The sequence below is a fragment of the Manacus candei genome, unplaced genomic scaffold (genome assembly GCF_025592945.1).
Source record: "Manacus candei isolate 608988 ecotype Guabito, Panama unplaced genomic scaffold, ASM2559294v1 h1tg000065l, whole genome shotgun sequence".
In the NCBI taxonomy this organism is placed as follows: Eukaryota; Metazoa; Chordata; class Aves; order Passeriformes; family Pipridae; genus Manacus; species Manacus candei.
This window is the reverse complement of record NW_026138113.1, coordinates 4565637-4591484: the sequence shown is the minus strand read 5'-3', so window position 1 is coordinate 4591484 and position 25848 is coordinate 4565637. Positions and strand designations below refer to the sequence as shown.

Here is a 25848-nt window from a genome sequence, read left to right as displayed (position 1 = left end):
GGGAGGGATGCTGTATATCCTTTAGAAACTCCCGGGGCTTTCACAAACTGCTTGGAAAAAGTCAGCATCAGTTTTGGGAAAGTGTATTCCCTCACATGTTGTGATCTGTTCCTGCAAACTTACTGTCAAGCAGAACAAATTTTCCAGTAGTTTTGCATCTGTTCCTGCTCAGCCAAGGTGCCTCTGGGAATACATTTCCCCTTGCAGCAGCAGGTGGCGTTGAACAGCTCACGTTATTCTCACACTCATAATCATTTTGTCTTACATGTAGTAAAAACTTTCCCAAAAGAGAGAATCCACAAGAGAAATTCAACAGGTTTTTATAAATGTAGCAGACTTTCTACATGACTAAAGTAGGGGTCAAGTTCTTCCAACTTTAATCCCACTGAGAAATAAGACTATAAATAATGTATTAAACAGCAAAACCAAGTGTGATAGAGTAATATCTTAATTTTTATTTTTCTATCAAAAAAAAACCCTCTTAAAACGCCACAGAATTCATGTGGTGATAAGGTGATGTTATTGTGTGCCAGCTCATTCCCTCTGCAGCAGATACACAAACCTGAGCTAGTTTGGTGCCATTCTTTGCAAACCCTACCTCCATAGGCAGAGGAAATGGTTCTCCCTCCAAATACACTGTCAGTGTGTCTTTGCAGAATGTAGAGCAGTGTTGCAGATTTGCCCTATGGTAAGTGACAACAGAATGACAATTAGCACCTCCTGAACTTCTTTCTGAAACTGCTTCTAAAAATTAAGGGGCATTGCAGAAGCAAATGATTTCTGAAGTTTATTTTTAAAGTATGGCATGCACATAAAAAAAAAATTATTTTTACCTGCACACATGTAAAATTTAAGAACAGAAATCTTTTACAAGCAAATAACTATATATCAGTTTATATAGTTGGTCCTTGCACTGATTATGAGTATTTAAGAAATCCATCCATCTTCCTTTCATCAACAGTCCTAGTTTTCCATTTGCATATCTAATAATTTATGGCATGTCCTGACCCCAAGCAGTAATTGAACCAATAGATCTTCAGCCTAGATTTACTCCAGTCTGGCTGCCACAGTAATGTAACTCTGCAGGAGTTTTGGATTACTCCAAATGCCATCTCCTCTTCTGAGAGGTTGACAGTCACAGGCAAAATTTGACCTCCCAAATGTCAAGGCAAAAACTCCATTGCCTAATTTAGACTAACTCTCCTATTGGAATACTTCAGATAAAAACAAGAGGGCACAATGATTACTCCCAAAGTTACCCCGGAAAGTGTGTCTTTAATGCAAGACCATAATGACAAATGAATTCTCTAAGAGTTTAAAATCATGCAAGAGCCTAAATCTTAGAGTGAAAGGGGGAAATCTATGTACCCGAGCTCGTAACTAGTGATGTAAAAATTAAGAAGAAAAAATAAAGAGAGAGAAAAACTGTTACGTTAGAAAGAAACCTCGTGATCATTAGACTGATGAGACTTGAGCTGAGAGGAGATTTGGAAGGGAGACGGGGGTGCTTTTTTGCCTTCAGCAAACCATGGCACAGGGCAAAAACACCCAGCCAAGTGCCTGTGTTTCATCTTCTCAAAATGTGGTTTAGAGGCCAATTTCAAAGGAGCATTATATGCTTCAGTAAAGTGTTCTCAAAAGCTTTGAACAAGAAAAATGCCAGCAAACACACAGCTCTGCACTGTTGCAGTCTCTTTGATGAATACTAACTATAGAGAAAATGCAGCCACAGAAGCTGTGGGTTTACAGCAGGTATTACTTGGGAAACTCCTGCTGTTATTCATGCACTTCTGGCTACAGGTAAAAGAGCAGGTGCAGAAACTGGTCACACTTCTGCTGCTTCCAAATTGCATATCAGATACTATGAAAAGGCGCTGGGTTTGAAATTTTATAACTCTCGTCAGTTGGCTATTTTGTTTTTCTGGAAAGGAGCTCAGTTGAATAAGCCCTGGCAGACACACAGAGCTCTGCTGTTGCTACTGACACAAGTCCCAAAACAACAGGCTGTGAGAAAATGCTACTGTCTCACAAGTGTGGAGGGGAAAAAAAAAAAAGAGCAGCGAAGGTAGAAGTAAGGAAAATCTGATCCAGTCCCCAATTAATGGCTTAAACAGTATTTATCTATTGATGATTAAGTGCTGCCCTTGGTCCTTGGTAGTGAAGTTCAATGATGATAGACATCTTGGAAAACAGGTAGATAGACAGAAAGACAGATATCCTCAGCTACTTCAACCATCCATAATATCCCATGTGCTGCCATCACTGCTTTAGCCTGACCAATTGCCTCAGTAACATGTTCCATCTTGTCCAATCAATATTTGCACTTCAGTAACTCTGCAGAGTTACAGCTTTCTGCTGGCACGGGAAGAACCTCATCTTGCCATATTGTGTGAGAAGATAGTCATTTGGAAGAAAAAAAAACATTATCTATTTAAATACTTTAGTTGCTTTCATTGACTTGTTTTTGGCTCTGATACCTTCTGTACCTGTTCTGCAAATAACTTTAGAGCAAAAGGAAAAAACTGAGGTATCAGAAAATTAATGAACATTGAAAACTTTAACAGGAAATCTGGGTTTGGTGCCCAGCCTCCTGTCCAAGCAATTATTGTGTACCTCAGTTCTTTAGATGTAAAATGGGATTAATGACACCATTAAATCACCTGTTGTAAGACTAAGGACATTCATGTGATTAGCAGACCTACATAAAAACAAGATCCAGAGGCAGAATTGCTGCTGTTTTCTCCTCCTTTACGGAGGAGTAAAGACAAGGGTGCTGAGAGCCTAGTTACTCATGAACAACTCTGAATTTTGCTCTAGAGAGGAGGCATAGTGAAGAATCTGCACCCCAGCTCAGGTTTTATCATGGTAAGGACAGCACAGTAGATGAGGCAACTGCAAGAGGTGGTACAAGAAAACCTCCCTTTAGGAGGAAGATAAAATGTAAGGAAGCTCAAGTAAGTGATGGGTTGGTTTCAGGTTGAAAGTTAGTTTTCCTTTTTTCTTCCTGTTTTTTCAGGTTAAAGTCACTAGATGAAAACCGTGTCTATTTGGGGGGCACTTGTTCTCCAAAGATAACTGACAGAGGAAAGGAAAACAAAAAAGTACAGCATCATGGCAGCAGCAGAAACCAACTCACTGGAGGTGGTAGATGGACAGAACACTGGTAGTTATGGCTAATATTTAGTAATTCTCAATAAGATCTGTCCCAGTGTGGGGAGAAGCTGGAAAATACCCCTGAGTGCTCTCTGTGGTTACCTCAGCAGAGGCCTCTGCTGAGCAAAGAGAAACTGCCTGAGACAAGCTCAGAAGCAGGCTGAGTATTTCACCTTTACATACCCTTCTAAGGACCAAACACTGCTCCTCTTACAGGCAATGCTGAGAGGAAAGGAAATTCCAAAGGGACAGACAAGTGCAAATAGATCTGTCTTATTTCTAAGGAAAGCAAAAATCAAGAGCCTTATGAAATAAGAACGTTCACACGTGGTTTGCAATTAGAGAGTATTTTATATATTTTGCCATAATTTTGTTTATTAAAGATTTAAAAGTCATTTGAGCAGTTGTATTAGAGGGACTGTGATTTGCCATGAGATTTAAGGTAAACCTTTTGGATAATTTCAAATTGTTTCTGTCTTTGTTTTTCTGAATTTGTCATGCTGAAACTGAACCAATTTATTGATTTATCAGAAGTGTTTTATTCTTCATTCTACATCTGTGGAGACCTAAGCTATAAACCAGGAGAGCAGTAGAAAATTGTATTTGTAAATATTTTAGAGAAGACTGCTGTTCTGTGGAACTTTATGCTGTTTTCTGCTATTGAGTGCTTTGCAGAAGCTCATTTGGGAAATGTATTCTTTGATTTTGGTAATCAATTGATCAACATTTGAAAGACACACAGCTATTGTGAAGAGCAGTTCTTTCAAATATCCATTTGACTGTGTTTGTGATGCTTGCTTTATTCAACTCTGCTCCAGGCAATTTAAAATGTACCACTATATAATAAGCATGGGAAGGTTAGCATTCACATTTTAGGGATAAAACATTTTGACAGTTCTAATCTACATTTGCATTTAAAAATTTTAATGCCTTTGATTAGACCCTATGTTTATCATAGGATCTCTTGTAGGCATTATTACTGTGAGGTTGTTACCTTTCAGGATTTGTTCTGGACCATGTGTTTGTGGGGAAGCACAGAAGCCTGCTCGTTCCACAGACATGTTGATTTCTGGTTCATGGTATGTCTCATTTTCTGTAATTTCTGATGGGGCTCTACTGCTGAGTCATTTGTGTTTGTTTCTGAGATTATTTTTTGTGTGTGCAGAGTTAGGCAGGTACATATACATAGTTCTGTCTAACATGCTTGCTATGTTTTTTCACAAGTCTTCAAATTCTCAATTTTTGGTCCACAGCAGAATCCCCAAGGGGACAGAGTCAGGCATTGTCTGGAGAGAGACAAGAGATCCTGCCACGATAGCCATTATCTTTCTCACCAGTGAACAGGTGATGCTTAAACAAGGCATGTGCACAGACAATGGCCAGCATTCTGAGCTCCTGAAAATGATCACTGGCACAGGCTGATGTCTGAAGGACTGGTCACTAAAACTATCAGTATTAATTGCTCCCCTTTTATTTTATCCATCATCTTTCTGCATTAGTGACTTTCAGTAGGGATTCAAGTAACCTGATATAACATCTGCAACACTGCTATCACCAAGAAAACATTCATTCAGATAATAAGGCTGTCTCAAGATACACTGTCTCAAGAGACCTGTGTGTAAATTAGACCAAGCAATAGAAAAAACCCTCAAAAACTAAAACACTGGTCAAAAACTGCAGACTTTTCAGAAGAGCAGGAATTAAGCAAAATAACATTGTAGGTTTTACAGGAAAATGTGTTCGAGCTGAAGGTTTTCTCCCTGATCTTTTAGCCAATCTCTAGAGACTTCGTGCCACTATTATTAGATTTACCTTGGGAAGGACATGGACTTTGGTGGTACCAGAAATCTTGTGCAGTGAATTCTCCAGGAGCTGCTTCCTGCATTAGGCCCCGTTTTTCTATCTGCAAAGCCCTGAAAACTCTAACACCCTCATAAGCTGCTGTGAACTATCCTTTTCCATACTTTCCTTCACATTTGGGAGCTGTTTTCTTCTGACTCAGCATTAAATAGCAGAGAAGGGAAGGACTCAGAATTCAGATAGGATGTGTGCAAAGTCATGGTTCTGATTGTGGAGGGAACCACTAGTAAATCCTTTCTGTGGTCCCAGATTGGTTCTTCCATTGAAAAACATCAAAATCTGAATTATACAGAGGTTATGTAGCACTATGAGTAAGTACTTTGGCCTTTCATGTCTTATTATGTTGTTAATTAGTTAACGTTTGTAAAGCACTTCGAAGATGAAAAGCCCTATATAAGTTGTAAGTGTTATTATCTCTAGAGACCTAGGTTCAATTCAAAGGTGCTTAATTACATATGCCATAAATTAGACTTAATGAGTTGTGGAATCATATGTTTTATGCAATGCATGCAGGTTTCTCAGATCTATGTCTTGTGGTCTGTTGCAGTACTTTAGGTATTCAAAGCTGTTAAGAAAATTACGCAAAAATAGGGGAGATAATTTCTAAAAATAATTGAGTTGCATTTCAGCACTATTCAGGACTTGGTGAAGCAAACTGCCAGGAGCTTTGCTCTGCTGTATCTAGGGATTTTCCAGTAACCGACTTCAAATTGCTGAAGGTAACAGTTTGGGGGGTTTTTTAACTGTGGTATAGACAAAATTCTAATTCATACTTCTGTATTTTGACTTAGCGAGAGGGTGTTGAGAGGTATTGGTATGGCTGCTGCCCTTCCAGTAACACCCTGAAATGTCCCACCAGGGGACCTCTCGGTGTTGGGTTATGTTCACAAGCACAAGAAGAGAAGTTCCCATCTCTGGAGATACTATCATGTAATTTCCAACAGGCCATTACAAGTGGGTAATGTGCAAAAAGAGGAAGTCACATTTATAGGAAAATGTGGTTTCATTGGCTTTGCAGAGCTGAGACTTTCCATGTTATGTAACTTAACATATTTCGTGGCCAGAAAGCTACAGACTTTGCTCCCCTGCAGCCCCAGCACCAGGGCAGCTGTCCAGCAGTGAGAACAGGCGAGTTCAGAGACACAGAAAACCAGCAGGATCATCCACCTGTTCTAAAGTGGCTCCCCATGTGTTCCTGCAGCAGAATATATCCATTTTACCTTGAGCCTTTCATGGGCATATAGAGAGAGGCAGGATTTATCCTGCTTATAAATATGTTAGGAGTGATTGTGTTCATTAGTACAACCTAAGTAGATTGGAAAAACTAATTAATAGCAATTTACTATGAGCGTCTCTAACAGACTTACTTCAAAGTATTTATCCTGAAGTGGAAGTTATTTGATTTGGTTAATGTTTTATTGTAAGCATATGCAGACTGTCTTCCAGGGGAAAATGTATTTTTGAGTACTCCAGACAAGTGAAACTGGTGAGCCCGCAGTCCAGAGAAAGCATCTGTAACCACAGCCAAAAGAGGAACGAGGTTTCCGACGTTCTTTCAAGACATGTGTTTGAAGCATGGGTTCCCATCACTTTCAGAGTCACTTGCAGGCCTTTTTCTTTATATAGATTTAGACAAGTCGATGTGGGCCTAGATTCAGCGTGATGAATGCCTTTGTGGTTTCTCCCTCGTCCGTTTTCCCCTGTGCTATTTAATCACTTATTTTGAACAAGAGTATGTTCTCAAGAAACTTGAAATGGGACAAAGCATGGTTTCTGACGGTGTTTATCACTCATTTTTCATATTTCTAAGAAATGGATCTAGTCTTACACCTTATTTACTGGGGCACATCTCCTTCAAAAACAAGATATAGTTTTACTGAATACTTTTCATATACTCTAATAAATAGGAACTTTGCATGAATGCTGATTTGAGCTCCAGGCCATGGTTAAAACATTTAAATAGTATAGCAAACTTATCAACAAACCTTTCCTTCCCCACCCTTCCCCCTTCCCTTTTTACAGTGAACAGATTTTTATCTGACTAGCACATGACTTGGGGATTTTTACAAGCACATTTAGGAACTTGTCAATTATTTGAAAACTTGAGCCTGAAAATAAAACAACCTCCCCCAACTTAAAAGTCCAGTATTTTGTATAGTGTGTACAAAATGGGTAAAATTTTGACTTGCTGAAGTACCTACAGAGTTCTGTTCTCTGACCTAATTATCACTACTTAACTAGGAGTTTGATTCCTATTTTTAATACTCCAAGACACCACATATACTGGTGTAACTCATTGAGGTACCAAATCAGTGGACCTATAAGGCACTCTTCGTTTCTAAACTCTTGTAGTCTTTTGTCAAAAGAAGAATATTCATGTTGTTTTTATTTCATCTTGGCATTTTAAGTCTGTCTCCTTTCCTCCTCTGCTTCCAAGATGTTAGTGACATACTCTGGCAGTGATATCACTGTTGCTCAAACATCAGTGAAGAAGCTCTCTGAGCAAATGAGACAGTTGTGAGCTTGAGCAGCTGCACTGAACTGCGTGTTCAGAGATGTGAGGCAGCAGGGGAAGGACTGTACAGCACTGGGAGAGCACTTTTATGCAGCCAGGCCTCCAACTCCAACCAAGTGCTGATGGCTCATAAGAGTGCTCTTTGGGAAAACAATTCATGGGCTACAAAAAGTGCGTATGGAGAAACAGCTTGGTAAATTAATATCCAGGAAAGAACTTCTGGTCACTCAGTCATTATGTCTGGTGACCCAGTTAGGACTTTTACAAAAAGAGTTGACATCCCTTTGGCTGTGACTTCCCTGGTGTTTTTCCTGTTTTAAGTCCCTAATTTAACAAAGCACCAATCTCTCTCTGAGAGTCTTTGACTGTGGAAACATTGCCCATGAGGTCTGGAAGACTTCTGGATCATTATTGCCACCGACTTCCTCTCTCTGTGAGCAAAGAGTCATCAGAGGTCAGCTGCAGAGTGGAAAGTGTGGCAGTAAATTGTGAGGTAAGCCCAGATTTTATATTGATGTGTCTTTGTGCCAGAGTGGATGAAGAGCATCCACCCCTCCTGACAGAATATGGCAGATATATGTGAGTCCTCATAAACTCCTTGATACCTGTTATTTTGGTGGACCTGTGGATTTTGTGTCAGCAGACCTGACAAGTTTACTAATGGTCTGCTGCATGATTCTTGAATTCCTTTCTCTGTACAGGCAAAATGAATTGCAGAAAGGAAGAAAAACACATACAAAATGCAAAAAAACCCCAAAAAACCAAAACAACAACAACAAACCAAAGACTTGCTGGTTGATTAAACTGTTGGTCTTAGCAGACCTTGAAAATTACTAGGATTGTTGTTGTGATATGTTTTAAATGTTAAACCAGTGTAAAGCTTTTAAAAATCATACCAATTAATTTATGTTGTTCAATATTACTGTAATATCTATTACCATGCTGGGAGGAAAAGTTAAATCTGAAAACATTGAGAATTAGGTTCACATCCAGAGTAGCATTATGACATCAAATATTTTAGTCTCTTGCACAGACCTAAATATTACTTCAGCAAGAAGCTCTGTCCTCTGTTGTTGAACAAGAGCATGCCTCAGTTTAACTCTCAGTTCAGTAAAACATTTCTATTCTGAATGATACTTGAGCTTAAGTTCAGACATGTCTGCAAGTCCATTGTATTGGATGTCTGAGGTTAATGAGGTTAACAACAGGCTGAAGTGTTGTCCTGAACCAGTTCAATTTGACAATATGTAACAAAGTACATGTGCACACCAACACTTCTCTTTTTACATTTCCTCAGGATATAGGCAATGTAATTATTTAATAAGTATTCATCAGGAAATCTGCTTCATTATGATTAAGTGCTTACAGTTAAGCCTAAACTTAGTTCTGCACTAGGTGTTGACTGAAATTTTCACTGAAGTAGGAGCACAGTCCATGACTATATGCATCTAGCAAGACAGATTTATTAATTGAGGTGGTCAAGTCACACTGTTGCCTGACAAAGGATATCAGAAAGCTTTTAGACTTAAAAATGAACAACTCCATAAAGCTGGAGTTTGTCATGGAAACATCATCACACCAACTAATTGGTGTTATTCGTTCACCCCATTAGAGTAATTATTTGTAATTGTTATTATTGTAGCATATGTCCAGCACTTAAGCAGTGCCTATTACTGGGAAGAGCTGGATCATTCATCAGAGAAACAGAGAAATTGAGTTGAAAATGTCAAATCAGGCAGGCAGATGGAATTATCTCTTGTGGTATTTGCTCTTAAACAGATTTTTATTTTTTTTCTCTTGCTTCCTCCTACAGGCAAACAGGGAAGCAAATGACCACTATCTCCCAGTTTCACAAGAAAGAAGTCAGAAATACCATAACCACTGAAAGGCATCTTGAGTAAAGAAACACTTCGGTGGACCCTGTGTTCAGGAGTGAGTTCAGTTTCTCTGACACTGAAAGGTACCTTTGACCCAGCAAGGCTCCCGTGAGCTCTGAGCTCTGGAGCTGTGTCACTGAGAGAGGTAGAAACAGCCAGTGAGTCACCATTGAGCAGAGAGTAAATCCACAGATAACCACTGTATGTACCCTTCTAGCAGAAAAAAATAAGGGTACCTATAGAAAATCTATCACAATTCTGTTTTTTCAGAACCCCACGTCCTGCTGAATTGGTTTGGATTAAGAGAGAGGAAAAGGAGAGGACTCTTGGTAAAATATCAGGTAATTTTTTTCTCTCCTCTCATTAACATGGTCATAATTAATGAGGAAACTGATTCTAAAACTGTTCTTAAAAATAGATCATATCAGCTGTATATTTCCATTGATGATGTCCCTTGCATTGATAATGGTGATTCATAGTAATGTGATTTAAGTCAGAATTAAAAAGTATTCAAAACCTGCAGTTGTTTCATCTCAGTTTCTGAGGTCCATTGAAACTTTGCTTGCAATTACCCAATATTATGAAAAAATGTTCCTTCATTTTTACATTAATTTGCTTACAGTTGGCTTTAAAAAAATTTGATGTTACAGCCATCTGCATGTGCTTAAGCTCAGTCTGCTAAAATGTACTGCTTGAGCTCATGACGAAAGCTACAATTGTTTGCCTGCACAATACAAAAGGAAATAAAATGAAGGGTTCAGAATGGACTGTTGCAAATCAAGACTTCAAAATCTCAGTTAAACTGCTTTTTGTTCAGTATCTTTTATTACAAGAAGAGACACTTATCACGGATATTTGGGATATTTGGCAGCAAACCCGTAAAACTGAATGTTTGGATGATGATGAAGCAGCATTATTGTCTTCCAGGGCCACTAAAGTGGAAGTTTCCATTTACATCAATTTTTTTAAATGGGAGGGTTTGGGTCTTTTTCTGACAGAGATCTCGAACAGATAAGTTAAGCCTATTAGCCTGAATGTGACAGTTAATATGCTGATGTAAGAACGTACTTAAAGCCAAGAGCTCTTGGCTAGGCATTTTAACTCATTAAAGGAGAAATAAATGTCAAAGTGAAGAAGGTAAAATTGTAATACAAAATCTATTAATATAATAAAGCATACTGAAGATATTGCCTCTCTGTTATTTGTTACTAAATGGGTTGATATACATTCCTGTAATTAATAAAAATGTTATCTATAAGAAAATATTCTGTTCCCTTTCTCACACTGAAGGAATTTTATATAAAATAGATAGAAATTGCTCCTTTATTGTTCCAATCCTAAAATCAGTGTCCAATTAATAGCAATTCATGTAGTCCTGCGACCTGACATTGTATGTCCAAGCAACTTGTGGGAAATAAAGGAACGAGCTTTTTAAAGGCGAGGTGAGAGAGGTTATAGTCTGGGAAAAGCTACTTAAAGTATTTTTTAAAAATTGTGTTCCTTAAGATCTTTCATTAAAAAACAAGCTCAATGTAAAATAAAATACACTAAGAGGGTGCTGATGTCAGTGCAGTAGCAGTAGTCCGAGTGTGGACTGAATACTGCTTTAGTGATTCGGATATTTTGATATGGTTTGGCAAACGAAAACATTCTTACTATTAGACATTTTTTGCTTCAGGATTTGCATATATGTATCATATCTCTTATATTAATTATATCTATTTTCACAGGTATAGACAGACATACCCTAGTCTTGTGGCACCCATGAATAGATCCAGTGAGCCTGTGCAGCTGTGTTTTGATCAGCAGAGAAGTTTCCTGGCATCCGAGAACTGAAATCACCTTTTGGGTATGACAAGTGCATCTAAGTATGTAGCAAGTGAAAATCAAGGGTTTCTGTAAGGAAGGAGTAAGAACACCTACCACAAAAATTAAAAGTAAAATAACCTTTAATAACTGCAACAATGCAAACCCCGTTCTATGTATTGCTCTCAGTTGGCATTTAGCCATCCATCATTTGCTGGCTCATAAAGCTGATTTGTGCTCTCCCCTCCCCGTTTCCAGGAGCTGTTGGCCTCTTTTCACCACTCCTTTCCCATAGGCACATACAACTGGGACCCAAACACTCTTTTGTCTTTTCCTTAGGAACTCTGCTTTTTAACACATGGGGGAGAGGGGGAGTTTTGTGAGCAGCTTTCTTTCTTCTTCATTGCGCAATGCCACTTATAAACTCTGTCGATAGACACTTGGAAGGTATCTAAAATGTTAGACAAAGAAACAGGTACAATTCAGAGGAAAATTGACCTTGATTGAATAGGGTCAAAATGCTTCAACCACGTCTTTCATTTGAGACCTCCTCATTCACAGACTCAGACTTCTTTCATTGTAGCTTAGGGATGACAAATATATGTGGGATCTGTGTTAGTCCCAACGATTAAGAAGTGTTAAGGAAACTACCCAGTCTGACCATTCAGGAGACTCTGGCAGCCACGCTCCCGAGGCCAGACACTTGCACTCCCGGGATGAAGCCCCTTCACCGCGGCGGCTCCCGTGGCTCCACGGGTCCCACTTGGCTCCCCACGCCCCCCACTCACACGGTCAGACCAGGCTTCCTTACCGGTTCGACCCCAGGTTTCCCATTGCAGTTTCAGATGTCTAGTTCCATAAAACCATTTACTCACGGCGCAGTAACACAGAAACAGTCCGAGCAGGTGCTTCCGAGGAGGACCCTCAACCAAGGGACCCCTGGGCTTTTATACCTTTTATACCCTCATACTCTCCCCGTGCACAAGTCTCGCTCTTCCTCCGGAGTCTTCGGCTTCTGCCCCACCTCCCCGTGTCCACGTCCATCCACCTCACTGGCATCACCCGTCTTCATCTCCTTTCTTATCCAAAAGATCGGCAGTTCCCGGCTCCTGCTGTGTCTCTCAGTGTCCATTCACCTGGCTGGCGTCACCCATCTCTGTCCCTTTGTTATCCCCAAGGCTGGCAGTTCACGGCCTCCTGTCTCGGGCTCCCACCCAGAGCTCGATCTGCATTTCACTCTGCATCTCAATCTGCAGTTTGCAAGGGCAGCTACCTTGAGAAGTATTGCTCAACAGTAGTTCAGCTAGGTTTGGTGCATTCTGTGACTAAACAAACTCTTTGTGGAGAGCACACAACTACTTCTCACCCCAAAGAGTTGTGGCACTCAAATTGTTGAGAGCACTAAAATTTATTTTAGTGAAATCCTGTTTGGGTATTCCCCAGTTATTAGCACCTAATTTCCTAATTCCCAGGTGTAATTGTATATGTTAATTAAGCTCATGAGGAAACACAGAAACTACTGAGCTCCAAATTATGTGTCTAAGAATTAGAATTTTTATCTGGCCTTTAGGAATTTAAGGCTGTTCTTAGAAACATTTAAAGGCTGTAAGACATCAAAGGGTTTTGAACAAAATACTTGTGGTCATTTCCAGATTTGGTCAGTACAGATACTTCTTGAGCTTCCTGGTGCAATCTGTTATCCCAGGCCCTTTTTGTTGAGTAGGCTAAGAATGGAGATTTACCAAAATATTTGATGAAGTTTTATATAGACTGTTCCAAGCATTTGTTTGCTATGTTATGCATCTCTTTAACCAAATGTTGTTTGTTGTTATGGAAACTCCTACTAATGAGAGCTCTTTGACCCATGAAATCATTAATCAACCAACAAAGTTTGGAGCTTTCAAGTAATTCTCAGTATTTCTGTTTTGATACTTTAAAACAGCATCTCTCTCACTGTCCAAAATCACAGATGGCACAGGCCTGACTCTCCTTCTCATTACTAAGGATGTTTTATATCACAGCAGGGATATAAAAAGGGACCTGCAAAAAGTGTAGATATAATTAGGAGCCCTTTAATATACTTTTACACTATTGGAGTAGCAGAGAGGAATCTTAAACCTGTATCCTTATCCCTTTTGGGTTTTTGCTGGAAAGTACTTCAGCTAGGACTGATATGGATTGGGAACTGGGAATTCTGCCTCTCCTGTTCCTGAACTGCTGAAGAACAGCTACACCAACACACTCAGCACAAGTGTGTTTCTTCACATTTATCTTAGGTTAGCACTTTCCTTTATTTAACTGTCTCTGATCTGACTATATCTGATCATTCCTTCATCTCATTTTCACTTAACCTTTTGCCCTCCACACAGACTAAGCATCCTATCGGGTATTGCCCAAGGGACCTTCTTTCCCCTCCACTCCCCTTCCTCCACTCTTTCTCCAATTTAGGTGCTTTATGCCATTCCTGGTAATTTACCTGATTGCATGGAAAGAGTTGTAGATCTTTTTATAATTGCTGTTTTACTTAAAACATTGATTCTTTAGCTCCTTCCTGTTTTCAGGTCATCACACCTCACTGGAGGTTTCCCTGGCTTAATGAGCAGCTCTGAAACCAGAGAAAGTACCAGACGATGGAGGGCATTGTACATTCTTATATTTGAAAGCCACTCCATAGCATCCACAAGAGGATTCTTGGCACCTGCCTAGTTAAACTGAATGTCCAATGTTATCTCTCCAGGCAAGTAAGATTCTGGCAATCACTGTAGTCCTATTTCACTCGTTCTCAGTCTTTTTGACACCAACACATTAATTCTCCCAAGCTCCTTTGGCAACTGTAAGGAGTTCTCTCTTTTTTTTTTTTTTAATATGATTGATAATATTGAGTATTTCTTTTAACCTTTTACTGCCATTGCTGGGCTAGGTGATAGTTCCTATGCTGCGATGATAATCTCCACTACACAGTAGCACATCTTCTGATCACCTACTCATAATGGAGCTCATTTGTAAAATGCTGCTGCTTAATTTACCAAGTGTAAGAAGCTCCACCTGGAATTAGCCCTACAACGTGTCATTCTCCCAATACTCCCACTGTCAAAGGTCTTTATGCAGAAACTTTTTTAGGAATTTAAGGCTGTTCTTAGAAACATTTAAAGGCTGTAAGACATCAAAGGGTATGCAGAAAATTGCTTTATGCAGAAACTCCTTCTAGTTTAACACAAGGAATGGCAACCCTTGGACAAAATGTGACTATATAGTTTCATATGATGCACTGGAAAGAAATACATCCTGGAAAGGGTGCAAATAATGCAGCTTCTCTGGTTCAATGCAGGATATGACCCAACTGAAATGTACTGGTAAAAAATGTCATCATTTTCTTCACTTCCAAATTCTCAGAAAAAAAAAAGAAAAGGAAAAAAAGGTTGTCTGAGGAGACACAAATATATAAAAACAAAAAGACCTCCCAGGCTGACTTGAAATATGTTCAAATTACACATCTACTCTCTGCTCCCTAGAACCCAGTAAATATTTCTTTGGCCCTACAAAGTGTTTTAGTCTGAACCCAGGAAACCTCAGACTGACCTTGAAAATAAGATTCCTCAATTTTCAAAGTAAATGTCTTGGCCACATTACTGGAGGAGTTGCACTTCTCTGATTGAATGTATAAAACTTGTCTCTTTTGGCAAATGGGGTAGATTATACTGTGGGGAACTGGTTGTTTTCCCAATTAACTGACCATAGGCACTTTCAGACTCTCTTTCTCAACTTTTACACCTCAGTACAATGCTGGTGGCAAGGTTAAAATATCTATATTGGGCCATAAGGGGCAGGGTTAAGCCTGTGAAAAGCAGTAGAGTGGAGATACACTGACCTACCTTGCTAAGCATCCAGAGCATATCTCCAGAGATTTTGTTCTGTCTTCTCCTCAGGTTGTACTGGATGGCTTAACAGCTTTTGATGCTGTAGCATCCTTCCAGCTTACCTTGAATCCAGTTTGAGATTTTAGATTGTCTGGATTTGATTAGCTTTGTCAGTTTATTTTCTTCTGATGTTTTTCTCTTCTGCCAGCTGCATTAACTCTTCTTTCACCCAAGACTCACTCCATGGTGGGTGTAATGAAAATACTCTTTTGCAACAGTCTTTGACATCATCTCCTGACAACATCTGACTTATATTCAGGTATAAATTTCTCAGGTCTTTTTATCAGTTCTCTATGGAAAGGTAGAAGTGGAAGTTCCACAAGGAGTGGAGGATAAGAAAGGTCTCAAATTCCTCTTCTGATGACTGGTCAATGTCTGTCAACTGACGCTGAAAATCACTGTGATCGTAGCCTTCCTTTTAATATCAGAGCTGCTTTCAGGACCTCAGACATAACTGTCTTCTGTCCAACAGTCTCGTTTAAAACAGACCAAAATAATAAAGATGGACACTTTGATTGAGATCTACCATATTAATTGAATTAAACCTGGCTTTAATTCTAACAAAAAAGCAAATGCAGTATTGAGTGCTAAATAAAATAAGGCGATACTTTTTCAAAATGAGCCTTTCCGTTTTTGCTTCAGCTTGAGTTCCTCACTTGAGGGCAACCATAAGTGTTGGAATGCTGTCAGCTAGTGTTTCATGGAGGCTTCTGGTCCAGGGCACCAGTGCAGACATCCAGCTGCCCAAGCTGTGGCCCTTGCACCCTCTCCATGTCCTGCTGGCTCCTGTGTGTGCTCAGGGTTTCATTAGGTTGCAAGTTGTAGCCACGTGGTGCAGATTTAAGAGCTCCACAGGGCTCAGGTAATACATCTGAGAAGGACAATACTGCTCTCCAAACAGAATGAACCTTTGAACTTTGTTAGGGTTTTGATATGACATTAAGCCTCAGATTTATAAAACCAAACCAGAACAAAAGCGTACTTGCTTTCATTCTGTGTTCTGATTTTGCACTAAATTGTCAGCAAAGCAGACCTTTTACCTATAAACAGATGGCACACAATTCTATGGGATTTTCCCACATTTGATGAACACACATCAAGTCCATTTACATGAGCATGGAAAATATTAAAATGACTACCAGGTCTGCATAGTGTAAGACACCTGGAGCACATTGCTGCCAGCAAGCTTCTGAGGTGGGGATATTCTGGCACACAGTCACAGTTCTGGGGACTGGGCCATTTTTGACTCAGGTTATTGCATCTTTTGACACCTAAAGACATGTTGACCTCTGACCCAGAAACATCTGCAACGTCAAACTATAAAATCGGGAATGGAAATGTAGCCTTTTTTCCCCCCTTACTGTTATTTTTATTTTCTATTGAAAAGGGTTTTAAAAGGCCTATGAAATGTAAAATTGCTTTTTTGCCATAGTTGCAAAACTCATTTCAATTTTTATCTGAGATGCACTTGTAGAAAATTTCCAGAGTTGAAAAGCTAATACAACAACCCCACTCTGAGGACCAGAGTCCAAAGCCCTGAGCACCACCCAGCCTTCATCTCTAGGGGCTTGAGGAAAACGGGAGGGGTCTGTCACAGTGACCAGCCTGGTCCACACTCCCTCCATTCACCCCTGCTTTTCTCCAACAGTTTATATTGCCTGCAAAGTTCTTGTATATTCTGACTTTCCTTCCTAAAGTAGCTCTGGCTGATTTTAACTCACCAAACCCTAACTTTTGCTTCTTCTGTGCAGGCAAAAGTGATAAGTATCTAGGCCATCACTGCTGCTCCTCTGACATGGCCCATCATGGGAATACTAGCCCTGCTGGTTTCTGCACCAGTGACTGTAGTTTCTTATACTGTATACTAATGCCAACTGAAGTCTTCCTTTCACCTTTCTTGTTGCTCCGGCAATTCATGTGCACAGATTTTATTTTACTTAATTTTGCCAAATAACTTCCGCGTGAGAAAACTGAGCTGGGACCTTTCTGTGTGTCAGTGTTCCCTCCTGTAGAATGAATTTGTGTGGTTTGTAGTAAAATGTGACTATCTTTGCATGAATGGCACTATAGAAATCCCTAGAATTATTTTAGTCAATTTTTTGTTTCATTTAACATGAGAGGTAATATATAGGGCAGAGTAATATACTATGTTCACAGATGGGTTATTACTGTGATTGAGTTTGCCAAAATTAACACATTTCCCATTAAAAAAAAAAACAAAACAAAAAAAACCAAACCAAACCAAAACAAAAAAACAAACAAACAAAAACAAACAAAAAAACAAACAAACAAAAAACAAAACAAAACCAAAAAAACCCCCAAAACCAAAAACCAACCAAACAAGAAACTTTGGAAAAGTTTCTCTTTTCTGAGTACAGGCATTTTATGTTAGAGTCTTAGAGCTGATTCTGTCTCTCCCAAGTTATAAACCCTTATGGATGTACCATAAAGATGTCCACCTAATGCAGAGAAAAGCAGATTAATTGATCACAGTAATATATTCTTATCCACTGAATAAGAGCATTCCACACATTGTTTCTTGTTTTGTTTCTGGCTTGTAAATCTTCATTGTAGAATACAAATGAAAATGACCCAAATATGTATTATTTATGAATAGGACTCTCAGATATTATGCTTTAGATTGATTGTGTTAGACAGGATATAACAGAGGCACAATAAGTCAATGAAAAATAAAAAGCAGCAAAAATGTTTCATGCTAAAACTGTAGTTCTAGTGACACCTCTTATATAAAGGACATTTCCAGCACATTGACATTTATATTTATCATGGCTGTGCATGTGATTTACAGTTGTCTAAGGTACTGAATATCAGGAATATCCATGCACATACACACCCCTTTGAATGATGGCAAGTCATAGACTGCTGCATTGCCCCTTATACAGCAAGCTTTTCCTCCCCTTTTTATTTTTCTTCTCTAGCTGCAGGGACGCAGAGGAAGCAGTAGATCAATAGGGTGTCTTGACTGAAGTTGCCTGCAGCACTTCCATTTCTCAGACTGGACACTGATGCTAACTATCAATAGCAATAAGAGGCTGTCTCAGACAGAATTAAGGCTCCTTCTTCTGCATGGCTGTCTGGTGCTTACTGATAAACATCTTGTGCACAGGATTGCAACAAATAAACCATTTCAAGTGTGCAAACTAGCCACTGTCATTCTTCCTATTGATACTTGCTGTGGGCTGACGGCACTGATAGTTATTTTCATACAGCTGATAACATGCTAGATAAGGGTACAGATGGATAATAGTACAAAGGCATACTGCTATAAAGTGTAGAAACATCATTGATGAAATTCTCTCTGCTCCTGTAGAAACCCTGAGACAACAAAAGACGAAAATATTGACTTATGTTCAAACTACTTAAGAGAAGCTACAGCTAAACTTAACTATTTATTAACCTCTGATTTTTAGGTAATGTTAAAGATATCCTGCCAAGCTATTTTATTCAGATGTTATTCATTTTTACCTCTACTGCATTTGCAAGTTTATTCTGGAAATAAAAGTCATCAGGGGCTGGATGGAGCTATGATATAGATGGGGAGGTGATGCACAGCATCATGGTCACTTGTCATTTGGCCTGAGCTATACACCACACTAGCAGTTGCTAATTTTGGAATAACTGAGCCACTTTAGCCTCCCTCCCTGCAAACAATCAATTTGTCGACTGATCTATAGCTCTGTAGTGCATTCGTGGTTTTCAGCCTGAATAAGGATGAAGAATCAGGTTCTCACCCACCCACCCATTAAAATACCCTGGCCCAGATCTTCTTGGTGGTAAGTCCTGTTATAACTCTGCTTAAGTCAGATATCCAGTGGAGTGATGCCAATTTGCATCAAATTAAGTGCTCACATGCTAATTGAGGTTTATTTTTCTTTTAATTTTGCTTTAACTGATGAGGGCGGGGGAAGTGGTTCAGATGCTCTGCTGTAAAATCAACAGAGCCTTATTTCATATCCTCCCTCTGTGGAGCTCTAACCATCTACAGGAGCAAACAATTTGCCTCTGAGACATCTCCAGCTTTATATGAAGTGGGCTTTTCAGATTAGGAGGCTCATTTTCAGAGGAAAATTTCAGTGATACATTTTGAGTTTCAGAGTATCCCAAACAAAATGCTTAAATAACATTGTTTTCTTTCATAATAATTTTTTATGTTAAATGTGGCAAAGGCTGATGTGTTTTATAGGATGAGACTATTTTGAAGGTCCCTCTGTTGTTGCTGAATGTTTAAATTAGGATGGTTGATGAGAAAATAAACCAGAGCCTCCAAGACTTTAGGGATACCAGTTATGAATAGCCCTACTAAAAATATTTGCATAAGAGGATTCCTGAATATATGTCTGTGAATACCTGTATTGACTTTGAAAGAAGTGAAATAAAATGTTAACTGGAATTTAATATAGGAGGAGAAGAAAGAACAAAAAGAACCACACTGCAACTTGTAGAATAATCACTTACTGATGGATATTTTCTGTGTCTGTACCATATGCTGCAGCCAGATTTGCCCACCACACAAGAGCAGTTTGGGGGTGGAATAGTTAATGTCTGTAGACTGCTCAGAATCACTGCTGTTATTAATTGTCCTCCAGTATAGAACATGTACATTTTACATTAATATGCTGACTAGCAAGACAGAGCATGCAGTTTCTAGCTGGGGAAGCTGGAATTTCAGAAATAGCTTGGCTCTTCACTTTGATTACTTTCTGGCTGGAGAGTTGGAGTCAAGCTAATTCATTTTGTAAACATTGCTGGTCATTCATATACAGTGCATGGCATGAATCAGCGCTGGACAGTCAGACGGGTGCAAGTTCAAAAGTCCAGATTAAAATTACCATTTCACTGCACACACTATAATCCAGGTACAAAGTGAGAAGGATCATATATGTACTCAGGCAAAATTCCCACCACCCCCCCCCAAAAGTGGAAGGTTTCCTTAAGAAAGGTGAAGAGACAAGGGTCCTTACTATTTGCTGATGAGCAATCCACCCCTTGCACCCTAACAGTCAGCTTTCAACAAATATTTATACAGCTCAGGGATACAGCTATAGCTGCAACATTTCAGCACAAATATTAGGCCACAACCTCAGCGAGTCTAAATTGGCCTCAGTGGCATTACAGTGATTTACAATAGCAGAGCTTCTCCCTCCTTTTATTTTTTTCCTCAGTGTGCCTCTGACACAGTATGCTATACATGCTTCTTTGATTGAAGAGTGGATTCATTTTAAAGTAAAAAATAATTTTAAACCATCCTACTAAAGTTTCTTCTAAATTTGAAGAGGGGCTCAGCAAAAAAAGGAAGATGTGTTAGAAAGGTGACTGTGAGTTTTCTGTAGCACAGCAGCATCAGCTGAGTTGGGGTGCTAAGGCAGAAAGCCATTCAAAAAAAGAGTAATTGACTCTTTTGTTAAAAAAGGATTATATATATATATATATATATACAAACAAACATAAAATCTGGTTTTACTACTCCCATTGCAGAAGTCCATTGTGTGTGTTAGTTTAACAGCAGTTATGTGGAGATATAACTACACAGTTGTGTATTATAATATTTGTTACTCAATGTCACTAAGCCAGAATTCTTAAAAAATATATGAAATCTTAATTTTTTTTCTCCAGTTTTTCAAAACAGGAAACATTAATAAAGCAATATTTTTTTTTCCAGTGTGACTTGAAGCTGGACACAGAGAAATGGATTACATTGCATATTTTCTACACAAACATAGGGATTAATTTAAATTATTCCCCTAAATCAAAATAACTAGACTTTTTGGCAGCCTTTGAAGTTTAATGAATGTTTATTCTTGCCATCAAGTGTAGGTTTTGGGACACCGTGCAGGACCACTAAAACAAGATGATCTAAAGCTATTTATATAAAATAAGCCAAAGCCAAGATGTTTGTATTCAAGTCATGAAGAAAATGCAAGTATTTAAAAGCAGCTAATATTTTGTTTTGCACATTCCAAGTTAAAGATGCAGAGTTGTTCCCACTGTGCTGTCCATGTCTGTAGCTTAGGGTTTATACATTAACTACAGTTCTGATGATTTCAAAAGTAGACTTGATATAGAAGAGGTCTCTGCTGCAGCTTTTATGCTCTCCTAGGGCTGGTTTCCACTCTTTTAGGGACACAGAAAAAGTTGCTTTGCTCTTATCTTCCAGAGAATTCCTTTCAAATGTCTCTTATCAAAGTTGACAACAAGTACGTATTACTAACAGACGTTTCAATGCGGGTTTTCTGTAGAAGCAAATTAAATCAGGTCATGGGATGTAATAAACCAGACATAGGATTTCCAAATACATTCTATTTCTTCCGTGGTTAACACTTTTTGAAGTGCACCACTGAAATGCTGCATAAATGTAAAATCTGGTTTGCCTCTGATGACTGTGATTGATTAAAACAGTAGGTAATGTTCTTGGAGATATTTAGCTTCTGATAATTCAGCCATACAGACAGTCTCCGATTTTTTTTATTATTTTTTCTGGAGGGCCATTTTCACATGTACAAAAAATCCTTGAAAACTAGATATTTTTTATATATAAAATTCACAGCATGTCTTGCTGTTAAATTGCCACCTTAGAGGCCTTTTTTAAATTTCATTGAAAATGCATATTAAATCAAAGTGATAGACACATGTAATGTAAAATGTCTGTCAACAATTAGAATCCCATTTAGAAGTTTGTAAAGCATAACAATTTAAAATGAATTTAAATTGAGAAGGAAAGTTTTTAGATTGAGAAGGAAAGTTTTAGCCTGCAGTATTGCAATTTTGTTCAGAACAAATCCAGGGGTTTTTTTGCTCTTTTCTTAGTGAAGGAGAAATAAAAGAGCCAGAGCTTCTAATGTAATTGTTTCACTATCATGTGTCAGTCAAGCAATTTCATTCTTTCAACAATAAAGTCCAGATTATATTATTTTATTTTGAAAGATATAATAAAGCATCAAGAATGCAAATAATGTAATTCCATGTAAAATCATGTTGCCCTGTTCTGGAATGATAGAATAGCCCAGGCTGTTCAAAAGATCATCTGATCCAACCTTTCAGTGTCAAGGAACCTCGAACACATTGCAGCTGAGCCACTTGATAAATCTGTGCTTTTGTATTGAAAAGTGCAACTGGTTTTATTTGGATAGACTAAATCCCTATCCAGTAACATCCATGTGGTTTGAAAAAAATCCTTTAAGGGAAGCTTTATAAAATATCCTTTGTATTCTTCTAAGGTTTTACAAGCTTTACATACAAACCTCCTGGATATCCTGAAACCATGGGATCCCCAGGAAAACAGGACCCGTGGCACACTGAGACCAAGTGCCTCCAAGGCAGTTTTGGCCTTGTGTTGCTGCACCACTAAAGACTTCCCTACCTAAATGGTTCTGAGATTGGCAGTTAAAAGGGTACAAAATTTGGGATGACACCTGGATTTTCCAAAAATTTAGGGCCTAGCAAAATCTGGAGTTAGAGTAGGGTTTATGGCTAATATTTATTGAATGCAGTGTAACCATCTACAGTATGGTTTGCCATAAAATGAAAGTATTTTCAATTAAGTTCAAATTTTGTAGGTTTTTTTTTTTTTTAGTTTTATAATATGCACATTTCCAAGCAGTATTCCACAGTGTCAGATTTCTACACTGAAATTAGAATAATCTTGCAGATATATGCCAAAACTTCAAGCACAGAATATTGTATTCTCTGTAGTGATGCATAGCTCCTTTGAGCAGATACACTTCCAGGACTGATATACTTGTGTGTAATTCCTCCAGATTAAATTCTGGCTGTTTCTAGACATTCCAGTTATCACTTGGATTGATTTTATGAGAATGACAATAAGGAAACAGAATAATAAGAAATCAAAGCATATTCTATAGTTAATTTCTGAGAACTGTACATAGTGTGCTACAGGTTACAATTACTACAAAAAAAGATAGTGTGATATCACAGGGAAAAAAGGATGCAAATTACCAGTAACTGGTTTTGTCTTTTGTTATTTAGTATTTTGATTGTCTTTGAGTAATCTCGTTGAAGAGCCGAGATTACCCGCGATTAGCAGATTTGAGCAGGTGGTTTAAGGAGCTGTACTCCAAAAATGTCATAGTTGTTTTGCTTCGAGAAGCAGTGAGTGCTTTCCCAGTCACCAGCAAGCAATTCCTGCAGGCTTCCCTGAATGTGGCAACCAGCACCCGTTATGGGATTTTGTTGCTCTAGGCAAAACATTAAACGCAGGCCCCTCCCAAGGCACAGTCTGTAGCACAGGAACGTGTTACTGAACATTCTGCAGCCCTGGGCAGCTGCGTGCTCCACGGGGCTGCTGGTGCCAGTGCTGGCCCCAAATGTAGGGGTACCAATCTGTCTCCCCCATTAGGCTCACGGCCATCTCGCTTTCACCTTTGCACTGAGTTTACCTAATTGCTTCTGCTGAGCGTGACCCGTCGCGGCACACGGGCAGGGCTTGTTCCACTTTCGAGCCATCTGCCAGCAGTGGGGCAAAGGGGCAGCAGGTCTGGCAGCCATTTGAGAGCAGCACTGCCTGAAATTGAATTTTGCTATTTGAAAATTCTAGGAGTGAAATAAAGAGAAAGTGAATGATCCTGCTTGAACAGAGTGAGCGCAGCAATGTTATTGTGTTGTGACGTTATATGTACAGGGTTGGAGAGGAGAAAGGAATGAACCATATTTATCCTTTCTTTAATTCCACTTAATTCAGTACTTTGCTAATGCATTTGGCTCTATGTTTTCATTTAACTATTATTCTTGTGTATTATAGCACTGCTTTTGTGCAGTATGAAAATGGAAGCTACTTCAACAGCAGAAGAAGCCAGGTTGACTAAACTCGAGAGACAGAACAAGTGACTTCCAGCCTTACAATGTACGGGAGTGCAAAGGTATGGAACTGTCAACTAAACATGTTAACAACAGAGTTGTTACTAAGAGGTACGGGATTTACATGCTAGACATTGTCACTGATGCCTTCTCTAAATCTTTCCTTTATATAACAGTTGTTTACACTCCTGAAGTTAGTAATGGGCCTGATCTGGCACACTCACACAAATACAGCTCCTCTCAGAAATCAGTTTGTATAGACTGGGGGCTTAGATGCATATTTTATTTGCAAACAGCTGGAACAGTTTAAGAAGTTACTGCATCACACTTTGTTGCCCCATGCAGGAGATTTCCATCCCTTGCTGTCAAGAATGTTGTGCAAACGTTTCTCCTCGTGCTGGTGCAGCACAGACTGGCAGAGCCCCCCATAACAATTGCCTCAGCTCACTGGTGGGACAGTGACTTCCAGGTGTGGGGCAGTGATGAACAGTGGTCAGAAACATGTTCCATCATCACAGTTATCCCCTCCTCCAGATTTGCTCAGGTGCAGTTCTAGACTGAAACACTGCTCGTGGTATGCTGTCAATGCTCTGCTTCCTGCACAAGGATGAATGTCACCAATCATGTTTAGGATTGGGCACTCACACTGCAAACTTCTGAGGACAAGAAAAGTAGCTTCTCATGTTCTCAGAAATAAATATATGCTGTATCCTTGAGTTTTATAAACTTTGATGAAAGTTATTCCTAAACGTAGCATGTTGTCTTATACTCAAATAGGATGCTCCCTGATGTGCTTTGCCTGCTGCAGGATGTATGTGACATACTGATGGGTTGAATTGCTCAACCATTCCAAACTGGGTCTACCTTTGTCTTTGCATGTAGGATTTTTGCACCAAATGCCTTTAGTATTATCTAAAACTTACTCAAGCTTTAAATTCTTATTCAGGCAGTACCTCTAGTGTGTCAGTGGCCAGGAGCAAGCTCAGATGAGCTTAATGATTGTGTACAGTCGTGGGGAGAGCCAGTTAGTCTGCAGAAAGCTGCTTACAACATGCAAATAGATGTGTTCTGCAGCCCTGGACACTCCATGTGAGAGGGAATTTGAAGTTCTGTGAAGAAGGATCAAAACACAGAATATGTAACTCAGGGTGAGACTCAAGAGATAGTTTGTAAAGCCAGGATGAAAGTCCAGGCTTACTATATAAAGCATATGAAGAATGGAAACAATTTTTCTAACCCCAAATCTGGTTTCTGGATTTCTGAGGAAGGGTCTTTTAAGTCTCTTTTCGAGGATTGTTCTTTGAATCCTGTTACTTGAGCTTCTCTTGCGTAAGGAAAGGAAACTGCGAGGCTCATTTTCTAGGTGGTAGCTGTGTGATCTTGAGTTTATGAAGCAGCAGTTTTCAAGGCTCTTTCTGGGTCACTGATGTAGTATCTGCTGATAGTTCAGTAGGGCTGGCTGGCAGCTCAGCGCTCAACTCTTTCCTCTCTTTTCTGCTGTGGAATTATTCTAAGAAATCAGAAACTCCTGGAGTTACCTTTTGAGGTAGGTAATGGCTATTGTTGCCATCTGAACATTATATGATCACTAATGGGAAGAAAAGAAAACTGCAGAAGTGTGGCTGGGGGATCAGATTGCTCCACGAGGAAATGGGCTCCCCACAGGACCAGATAGTGCATGTGCAAGTCCGTGAGGGAACAATATTTGCACTCAAGAGAGGTACGTGCTGCATAGTGCCATTGCAGACCAGTTCTCTTAACAGGCTGGCTCAAACTGGGGGCAGAAGGTGCGTGGGGAGGACTCTGCTTAGCTCTGGCATGGAAAGCAGAACATTATTCATGAGGCATTTACTTTATTGCAAGTAGCGGCTGCCAGGCCAGCTCCGTG

General features: G+C 39.3%; 1 long non-coding RNA gene across 2 annotated transcripts; it reads left to right on the top strand.

Annotated features, from left to right (window-relative positions):
- Positions 1-6385: 6385 nt before the first annotated feature.
- LOC127479236 (uncharacterized) lies at positions 6386-24734 on the top strand. Of its 2 annotated transcripts, XR_007907511.1 has the most exons (6): positions 6386-8021; positions 9342-9460; positions 9676-9746; positions 11136-11254; positions 23905-24022; positions 24306-24734. It is a non-coding gene; the product is annotated as an uncharacterized LOC127479236 (long non-coding RNA). The 2 variants fall into 2 exon arrangements; XR_007907512.1 differs by lacking the exons at positions 23905-24022; positions 24306-24734 and adding an exon at positions 18068-18081 and having other exon boundaries at positions 11136-11273.
- Positions 24735-25848: the final 1114 nt, after the last annotated feature.